We start from the raw sequence: 10,873 nt of genomic DNA on the forward strand, positions 1-10,873 counted from the left end.
AGATGTCTGTGATGCCCTTAGGCTAGCTAGGTTTAAGTAGTTCTAGGTCTAGGGGCTGATGACCTAAGCAGTTAGGTCGCATAGTTCTTGAAGCCATTTTTTGACCTTTCGCGTAAATTTTCTTTACATAAACCGTCGTATCTTTTGATTGCGTTGACATAGAAGCTCACTTTTTTACACCAGCAAGGGACCGGTTACAGCAAGAAGTGCGATACATTTCCGCTTATTATGTCCACCCGTTCTGGAGGTAAACGGGTTTTAAGGGTTGGGTAGACCGATGGACGGTCAAGAAAGTGAGACTAGTAGGGTTCCGTTTTTACCGGTTTAGGTGACGAAATCCTAACAACGAAAACACTGAAGATGAGGGCCGCATAAATAACACCCGCTACTCTTTATTCGAAATGTTCTAGTTGCTGTCGATACATAAGCATATTAGTCGTAGCTACGTTTTCGATCCAAATCACGTTTACAGGAATGCAAATAGAATGTATTTGCCTATACACGTGGTAATTCACATCCCAGTATTAATGCCACCGCGTTTTAGAAGTACGAACATTCTCATTGCTAGCTAGCTTAAGAAACACTTCTGCTAATGAACGTTTTCTGGCTGTGGCGAGTCTAGTGGAGAATTCGAAACAATGCAGAATACGTTTGGCAGCTATGTAGCCATTTATTTCCTGGGGTGGTGCAGAATTATCCTACAAAATTTACTCTCTAATAACAGTAATTTGTTATTTCGATAATCATCCCGAATGATTGTCGCATAAGTGGTGACATAAAGGAAGAAAATTCATGTTTTTGAGTCCAGAAAGCTCTATGCAACAGAAACTGCAGATTTTTATTGCGAAATTGCCGGCTTGTTCATGTCTGGGGTAATAATAGAGGGCTGTTTGCCTAGGTTGTCTGCTAGCATAGTGAAAGGAAGGTCTGGTTTGTTTTCGGTTCTAATCTCTATGGAGGCAGGTAGAATATCAGTAAAGCAATTTTAAGAAATTCTCGCGCACCCAATACGATTTATCGCTACCTTTATTCTGTACTGGCGCTCTGTGGATGTCAATATGACACTCTTGTAGAATTTCATACATGATACTGCCTCCTTTTTCCGCTTCTGTCAATAATGGAATTGACTTAAGTGTGGCACTGAATGATGTTTAAGTGAATTTCGTTATGAATCTTCACGCATTGCTAAATTTGCACACTTTCATGGTAGGTCAGCAATGGTAATCCAGTATGACTGGTCTGAACGTTGACAGAGACCGTTTCGCGGGCGAATGCGGATAATATTTTGCTAATTCGTAACGGTCTGGGGTTCTTTGTCTGTTATCTGGATAAGCTGAAATTCATTTTTATTCGTCCGTTTCATACAAATTAGCGTTTCTTCTTTCAGTTCTGTCCTATGTTTACGTGTTGTATTTAACACACTAATCAGCATTAATATAGTCTTAGAAATTATGGAATACAGTCTAAAAAAGTTCAGATAGTTTGTCAATTTCACGCCTGCGCATAGTATGTTGGTAGCACTTCGTCGCCTTGCCTGTTATGCTGTGTAGCAGACTTTAAAGCCGTGCGGATCAGCATAACGAAAAGGCGAGGGGTCTCGCTCGTTTTGTCCACGACTGTACATCAATAAATCCAAAACCACTGCTGAGCCGAAAACAGCCATTCAGAAGGTCATGGACAGCATCGATGTTCCGACACATCAGCGGGTTGTGGATAATTTCACTATTAGTCTGTGCCATATCACCGCAAATGTCCGCCCCCGGTAGCTGAGTCGTCAGCGCGAAAGAATCAATCCTAAGGGGCCGGGTTCGAGATTTTCTCCGCTCAGGAACTGGGTGTTGTGTTGTCCTAATCATCATCATTTCATCCTCATCGACGCGCAAGTCGCCGAAGTGGCGTCACATCGAAAGATTTGCACCCGTTGAACGGACTACCTGACGGGAGGCCCTAGTCACACGACATCGCAAATGATGGCAGGCATGTCGAACATGTCATAACCTAAATCCGAATATCCGTAGCGACGTTTCAATGTTGAATAAAGTAGTAGTTTGAATGTTGAATAAAGTAGTTTGCAATTAATTTGTTTTTTCCACATAGTTCAATAATTGTCAGCCTGCATATTAATGTCCATTAATAGGCGTACTGCTACATTTGATCAGAGCGGTTTAAATAACAAATCTTTTTGCACAGTCAATAAATCAGGTGAATGGTTTGTGGTGATACAGATTCCTGCTTTCGGTGCTGCTTGGAGTCGTAAAGGCGTAGCATGCACGGAGGATGTTTCTTGCATCGGTACGGGGCGAGACGCGAATAGCGCGCGCGCCTCGGGCCGTGACTTGCGCCTCCGAGGCGTTCAGTGGCGCCTTTGTGAAAATACGGGGCACGCTCGTTTTGGCTGCGAGTCTGCCTTTTGTTGTGCCGCTCCGCCCGCACACGCGAATGTATTGTGCGGCGACAAAAACTGTCGTAGCAGCGGAGACTCTCTGCGCTGGCTTCCCGCGAGATGAAAACGCAGATGAAAGCTCGGCGGCGCGGCCGTTGAGGAGGCAGCTCGCCTCACACAGTGTGCTCCCAGGTCGTAGGGAAGCGGCGGGTGCAGAAAGCAGAACGGGCCGAGGCGCGCCTGCGGGGAACAGGTTCGCTTTCTCCGCTCCCCGAGTGTCTTCCGCGAAAATGCCGGCCCCTCTGTCACGTCTTCGTGCTGCTCAATCTCCGTACGATAACGAAGGGGATTCGCTCGAAATAACTCGAGCGGGGATGCTGCCGTGGTAGGGACAGGGTTTACGCTTTCGGAAGGAGAGGAACGCAGTAGAAAATATTTCCATACCACCCCACTACGTTACACTTCACGTGGTTCTCATAGGTTCATAACTCAAATTCATCGGTGCCTCCATCGACAATGACTCGGCTGGTTTCCTTCACTGTGATTTCTTGTAATATTCCTGCTAGGTTTGAAAAACGAATTACTTCTGGAAGTAACTCAGAATATGCCCTGAACTAAGAAAATATCCTCTCACACACAATGTTTAGAGCTACGAAACAAACTATACTCACGCTCTTAAATTAAGGATAATGGCAGAATGTGGTGCCACACAACGTGGCACTACACAAAACTGGCGCTAATAGCATAGTCACATAGGGAACACACAAGACACAGATCTGTAAGTCCACGGTATTGGTGATAAGTTGAGAAAACCGTCCCGAAACACACGTGCTGCAAAACGCCACTGTTTCCTGCGCATGTACCCCGAGATCAATATGGGATATGATCACCATGCACACTTACACAAGCCACACAACGGGTTGGCATACTCTGGATCAGGTGGTCGAGGAGCTGCTAGGGTATATCATCTCATTCTTGCACCAGTGCCTGTCGTTGCTCCTGAAGTGTCCTAGGGGTTTGAAGACATGCAGCGATACATCGACCGAGAGCACCCCAGACGTGCTCGATGGGATTTAGGTCTGGAGAACAGGCAGGCCACTCCATTCGCCTGATATCTTCTGTTTCAAGGTACTCTTCCACGATGACAGCTCGGTAGGGCCTTGCGCTATCATCCATCAGGAGGAAGGTGGGACCCACTGCACCCTTGAAAAGGCAGACATACTGGTGCAAAATGACGTCGCGATACACCTGACCTGTTGCTGTTCCTCTGTCAAAGACAGGCAGGGGTGTACGTGCACCAATCATAATCTCACGCCACACCATCAAACCACGACCTTCATACAGGTCCCTTTCAAGGACACTAAGGTGTTGGTATCTGGTTCCTGGTTCACGCCAGATGAAATCCCGGCGAGAATCACTGTTCAGACTACCTGGACTCGTCCGTGGACATAACCTGGGACCACTGTCCTAATCATGTACTGTGTTCTTGACACCAGGCTGTACGGTCTCTCCTGTGACCAAGGGTCAGTGGAATGCCCTTTGCAGGTCTCCGGCGAATAAACCATGTCGGTTCAGTCGTCTGTAGAATTTGTGTTTGGAGACAACTGTTCCAGTGGCTGCGGTAAGGTCCCGAGCAAGGCTACCTGCAGTACTCTGTGGCCGTCTGCGGGCACTGATGGTGAGGTATCGGTCTTCTTGTGGTGTACACTGTGGACGTCTCGTACTGTAGCACCTGGACACGTTTCCTGTCTGCTGGAGTCGTTTCCATAATCTTGAGATCAGACTTTGTGGCACACGGGGGGCCCCTTCTACGATCTGTTGTGTTTGACCATATTCCAGTCGCCCTAGTATTCTACCCCTCATAACGTCTTCCATGTGTGTTCTTTGAGCCATTTTCAACACACAGTCGTCATTAGCACATCTGAAAACGTCTGCACACTTACTCGCTGCACCGTACTCTGACATGCACCAACACACCTCTGCGTATGTGGACTGCTACCAGCGCCACTGTGCAACGACCGCAGGTCAAATGCAGCGCATGGTCATACCCCGAGGTGATTTAAACCTGCAAACCGCCCAGCACAGCGTTGTTTCAACATGCATGAGCATTATCAAATGTTCAAACGTGGATGAAATCTTATGGGACTTAACTGCTAAGGTCGTCCCTAAGCTTACACACCACTTAACCTAAATTATCCTAAGGACAAACAGACACACACACCCATGCCCACGGGAGGACTCGTACCTCCGCCGGGACCAGCCGCGCAGTCCATGACTGTAGCGCCTGAGACCGCTCGGCTAATCCCGCGCGGCTCAGCATTATCCTTAATTTATGAGCATGAGTGTACTAACGTGATCTCACTGCGCAAATATTGTAGAACATTACCTGGACAGAGAACTGTGCTTCGCGCTACGGTTGTTTTAATGGCAAAGCTAAATAAAATTGTATTTACCTTAATCTGAGTAATCGCAGCAAATATCACACCAAGCGTGAAAGTGTAATGGAACCTAGCTGCTGTATGCAGTGATATGGGAACGTGGATACAGTGCTTTAACGGATCACAGATACAATTCATTGAATAAACACTTTTTCTGTAGAATAAAAAGCTGCAACACTGTCTTCTGCGTCAAAACCGAACCTTTCATACTAAAAAATCGTGCTCAGAACGTGATGTACACTATTTACAGAAACAGATGGTACTCTTGTTGTTAATTGCAATAAAACGTAAAGTACTTGCTATTACTTCTTCTGTCTATCTGAGGTAAGTATAACAATACTATCGTTACCGCAATGATTTGTAGCAACGTTGAGCTAAGTATAAATCAGCTACACAGTTGGTCTTAGCACTGTCTGAAAATTTATTGTATATGCAGAACGGAAATTTTTATAACTGAGTCTATTGTACAGCCTTACTGTGTTTTAGTTGAAATTTGATTACCTTCATGAAACTGAATTTAATGGCCCATGAGTGTCAACTATGCCAACGGCCTTGCCGCAGTGGTAACACCGGTTCCCGTCGGATCACCGAAGTTAAGCGCTGTCGGGCTGTGCTAGCACTTGGATGGGTGACCATCCGGTCTGCCGAGCGCTGTTGGCAAGCGGGGTGCACTCAGCCCTTGTGAGGCAAACTGAGGAGCTACTTGATTGAGAAGTAGCGGCTGCGGTCTCGGAAACTGACATAGCGCCGGGAGAGCGGTGTGCTGACCACATGCCCCTCCATATCTACATCCAGTTACGCCTATGGGCTGAGGATGACACGGCGGCCGGTCGGTACCGTTGGGCCTTCATGGGCTGTTCGGGAGGAGTTTAGTTTTAGTCTTTGAGTGTTAACTATCGTTCACGCGCCATCCAAAGAACTTTGCTAAATTGGAATTATCATGAAGCGCCATCCTCTTCGTGTGGAGAAGTACGTTGAAATTCCTGTAAGGAAATTAATTAGCTCTATTGTTACTTACGACTTGTGATGAATCGCATGTGTTTGGTAATTATTTGTCTAAGGATTCGATTGAAAAAAATAAAAAATATCTACAATCAAGTACTGGTATTATTCTCTTTATGGATTCACTTTAGATCTCACACCAGCTATCACCAGATGCTTTGTTACCTGTTAGAATCATGTTTCTGTTTTACATCTACATCACACTCTGCAAGCCACCTATGTGGCGGAGGTTAGTTCTGGTACCACTAACTGACCCCCCCCCCCCTCCTCCTCTACCCTGTTCCACTCGCAAATGGTGCGTGGGAAGAATAATTGTCATTAAGCGTCTGTATTGGCTCTAATTTCTCGAATTTTCTCGTCGTGGTCATTAGGCGACATGTATATAGGAGGAAGTATTATGTTGTCAGACCCCCCCCCCCCCCCTGAAAGCGCTCTCTCGAATTGTCAACGATAAATCTCTCCGAGATGCACAACGACTGTATTGCAACGTCTGCCAGTGGAATTTATTGAACATCCCCGTAATCCTCTCGCTCCGACTAAACGATCTCGTGACGAAAAGCGCACCTGTTCAATGGGTTCTCTCTCTCTCTCTCTCTCTCTCTCTTACCAGTCTTACCTGGTTGTTGAGCAGTACTCAAAAGTTGGTCGAAAACAGCCTTGTAAGTCACGTCCTTCATGGATACGTTACATTTTCTTAAGATTCTTGCGATGAATCTGTGTAACATCCACTTTTCTTACTATTTGTTTTATGTGATCATTCCACTTCAGGTCGCTCTGGGTAGTTACTGATAGAATTTTAACGGTAGATATAGTTTCCAGTAGTTTTTCACAGCAGTGCCTTTCCTCTCCTATATCTGCGCAGTAAGTTACATTTATTTACGTTCACAGCCAACTGTCAGACTCTGCACCAGTCATGAATCCTCTGTAGGTGCAAATCTATACTGTCTTCTGTCGTTGCTACTTTGTTATAGACAACCCCATCATCTGCGAAAAGTCCCAACGGTAGCTGATGCATTCTGCTAGATCATTTGTATTCACCGTAAACAATAACGCTCCTAACACATTTCCTTGGGGTACTCCGGAAATTACCATCGCATCTATCAATTTTTTTTCCGTTAAGAGCGACGTGTTGAGTAAGAAAGTCTTGAATCCAGTCGCAAATCTGGCCCGATACTCGATAAACTCGTATTTTTTCACTAAACAGCAGTGCGGTGTGTTGTTAAAAGCCTTCCTGCATTCAAAGAACCCAGTGTCAGCTTGAGCGCCGTTGTCTACAGCTTTAGGAATCTCATAAAGCATCAGAGCGAGCTGAGTTTCTAACGGTTTCTGTTTATCGATCGATGTATTTTCGTTCTCCAAAAACGCCTTAATTTTCGAGGACAAAACATGTTTCATGATTCTACAACAGATTGACGTCAACGGTATAGGTCTATAACTGTGTACATATGCCCTAGTACCGTTTTGGAAACGGGAATGATCTGCGCTTTTTTCCAGCAACTGGGTACTGTTTGTTGTCCCAGCTGTCTACGACAAACTGCTGCTAGAATGGAAGCAAGTTCCTTCGCATAATCTCTGTAGAATCTTATAACTATAACTGTGGTCCTGATGTCTTTCAACTACCAAGCGATTGTAGTTGCTTTTCTATTCCACCTGTTTTCTCAATATCAGTCATTTCCACATTGGTATTTCGTACGATGATTGAAAGGAGGGACTGTGTTAGCATCTTCTGCGGTGAAACAGTTTAGAGACGATCAAATTCAGTATTTCGGCCTTCTCTCTGTTACTTTTCGTTCCGACGGCAGTATTGCCTATGAGCGAATAATTATGACTTCGAGCCGCTTACCGATTTTACGTAAGGCCCAAACGTCTTAGGGTTCTTACTCTGATCGGTTGACAAAATTTTATTTTCAAAGTTATGAAACGCTTCTCTCACCGTTCTTCTAATGCTCGTTTTAGCTTCGTTCAGCTTTCTTTTCGTCAGCTAAATTTTGACTTCCATTGAATCTGAGAAGGAACCCTCTTTGTTTACGTAACATGTGTTCTAACATGGCTGTTAAAACACGCTGGGTCTTTCCCATACTTAAGGTTCTTGCTTGGAACATAATTTTGAAGGCATATTGAACGATGTATTTGAATCTTTTTTCCATCTGTGTTCCACATCTTCTTCCACATCAGTGAATGTTTGGTGCTGACTACTCAGATACTGTGCAGTTTTTACCCTGTCACTGTTGGTAAGCAAAAATATCTTCCTTCCTTTCTTAACATTCCTTGTGAAACCTCCAATCATAGTTGCTGTCCGAGCCCTGTGATCACTGATACCTTCCTCTACGCTAGTTGATTCGATAAGCTCAGGTTTGTTCATCAAGTCAAAAATATATTGATCCACACCACTATCATCGGCAACGGTCTTGCAGCAGTGGATACACCGGTTCCCGTCAGATCACCGAAATTAAACACTGTCGGGCGTGGCCGGCACTTAGATGGGTGACCATCCGGGTCGCCATGCGCTGTTGCCATTTTTCGGGATAAACTCAGTCTCGTGATACCAATTGAGGAGCTACTCGACCGAATAGTAGCGGCTCCGGCCAAAGAAAACCATCATAAATGCCGGGAGAGCGGTGTGCTGACCACACGTCCCTCCTTTCTGCATCCGCCTCTGAGGATGACACGGCTGTCTGATGATCTCGATGGGCGACTTTTGGCCTGAAGGCGGAGTGTTAAGAAAAAATAAAAAAAATTATCACTATAATCACTCTTAATTCCTCCCTTATCATTTCCTTATATTATCTTCATTATACTACTTAATCCACTTGAAATCAAACTAACCCTTCTTAATCCGATTCGTCTATTGGTCAGCCGTATTTGCTGACGTGTGCCTGCTGTCTCGTACCGCTCTCTATCTTCCTCTTTCGTGCTTGTCGTCACCTCTCGGTATACACGAGTAGATGTTTCTTGGGTCGCTTCGCGTTTCGTCCTGACGTTACCCAACCCGCTTGCCTCGTATTGTACAAAGTGTGTCCATTTAATATGACTACACATTCAACGTTTATTGCTCTTAATTGTCTTTTTGGATTGTGCATTATTTTATAATCATTTCTACATCGTGTGGGTTTGTAGTTCAGCTTTATTATACATCTTATTCTGCATGCACGGAGTTCTATTGTTTTTCAAATGAAATGAGTAACGAGACATCAAAGTTTACCAAAGATACCATCCTGTTACAAAGAGATCTATAAAGCTTACCACTTCATGAAGACAAGTAGCATGTTTTTCACCAAATGTTTACATGCTGACTCCTGAGAGCAGGTCAGCATAAAACCATTTGAACAGTGAAGTGACTGTCATGAAAAAATTGATTTGAGAAAAGAAATTAAATCTTATTACCACATGTGGCACACAGATTTCCAACATAAGAAGATCAAACAAAGCAAGATCAATACGAGTCAGAAATACTGACAAATGTTCGCTGATATGGAAGGGTAAAGCAAGGAAGATCAGTGTTTAACGCCCCGTCCATAACAAGGTGAATAGAGACGGAGCAATAGCTCTGATTAGAGACGGATGGGGAAGGAAAACGGCCATGTTATTTTAAAGGAACCATTCCTGTATTGGCCTGGAGCGATTTAGGGAAATCTACGAAAATTTATATCTGGATGGCAGGATTAGGATATGCACTGTCGTTCTCCAGACTGCAAGACCAGTCTGCTATGCTCGGTCGCTGGCAGAGAATACGACGAAATCAGAATTCCAGCATCCCTTGGTGAAGGGGACTATGTATGACTACTCAAGATTCGATTCCAGCTATCTTCTTCCCAATTTCCATGCACTCAGTGCTATGAGCTTTTGTATTGGTGCCTGTAATATACGCCTATATACCGAACTGATCGTATGGTGTCAGTTATGTACTGCCTTGGTCGTCATGAGTGACAAAACAACCAAAACCGTTTATGTACAGTTTTGTACTTTGTAGTCATGGTACCTAGTAGCCATAACGTGTAGATTCTGTTCAACTTAGGTGGTGAATGCAGGTGACCACAATGCGACAAATCTTCAGTGAATTGTGCTTCATAGTAATGACCAAATGTTGAAATTTCGTGGCTGTGATGTACTCACAAAGTTTGACAGAATAGTCCACGGAGAGCAGCGACCTGATGCTGTATTTAAAAGAAAACAGTCGAGATCGCAATAATAAAAAAATACTATTGCAATCTCGATTGTTCTTTTTAAATGTGATGTACTCAGCTTAGGTGGGTAATATTTCGTTGTAACAACCTTTATTTCCATGACGCAGCGAAGCATGCATGGTCTAGCTTGAAATTGCCTATCGTGAAGGTTTTGACAAATTTAATAGTGTGCAGAAGCTGCATACTCCCATTTGCTCTCTATTGAACTGTACCAAGTACAGAGGTTAACTTTTACCTCCATCACATGATTGGATTTGTGTATCGATTCCCTATGGCCAAGAGCGTACTGACAAACTGATTTTTGATCAAAGCAATAGAGACATCCAAATTATGAGGAAGTTATTTAAACAGTTAGGGTGTGGGGAAAGTACACCACACAGCACAAAACTGGCTGTCCATGAGAACGCTAATCTGGACCATCCACACGATACGGCAACACTGTAGGATTAGGTAGTTTCTGGAGGAGTAGATGTCATCCGCTCGAGCTGTTACGGTACTATTTCTGCTTGTGATCTAGCGGTAAACGTCGCTCAACGTAGACACAAGTCGTGAGATTGAATCCACTCAGTTCTTTATTTTTTAATAAAATTTTGTCTGTCTGCTAAAGATATGTCCAATAGAACCTCACAGGCTCTGACCCACCAGTAACAGCTAAATCTTCTGCGAAAGAGCTCATTGCTGTGTCACGATCAGAACACTGTATGCTGGAGGGTTTCCTCGCCCTACAGCAGCCACTAGCAAGCGGTCACCCGCCATCGGACACTTGTCGTTGGTCGCTGTCTGTCCAGGTGAATGCGGCATGGCGCATCTTGGGCATGTTTCCGCCCTCGCGTTGGAAAACATAAAATTTCTTCTTTTTTAGTTTG

General features: G+C 44.5%; 1 pseudogene; it reads left to right on the forward strand.

The window, feature by feature from the left end:
- Positions 1 to 5,363: 5,363 nt before the first annotated feature.
- Positions 5,364 to 5,481, forward strand: LOC126263892 (5S ribosomal RNA; annotated as a pseudogene).
- Positions 5,482 to 10,873: the final 5,392 nt, after the last annotated feature.

Source organism: Schistocerca nitens, chromosome 6 (genome assembly GCF_023898315.1).
Source record: "Schistocerca nitens isolate TAMUIC-IGC-003100 chromosome 6, iqSchNite1.1, whole genome shotgun sequence".
NCBI lineage: Eukaryota > Metazoa > Arthropoda > Insecta > Orthoptera > Acrididae > Schistocerca > Schistocerca nitens.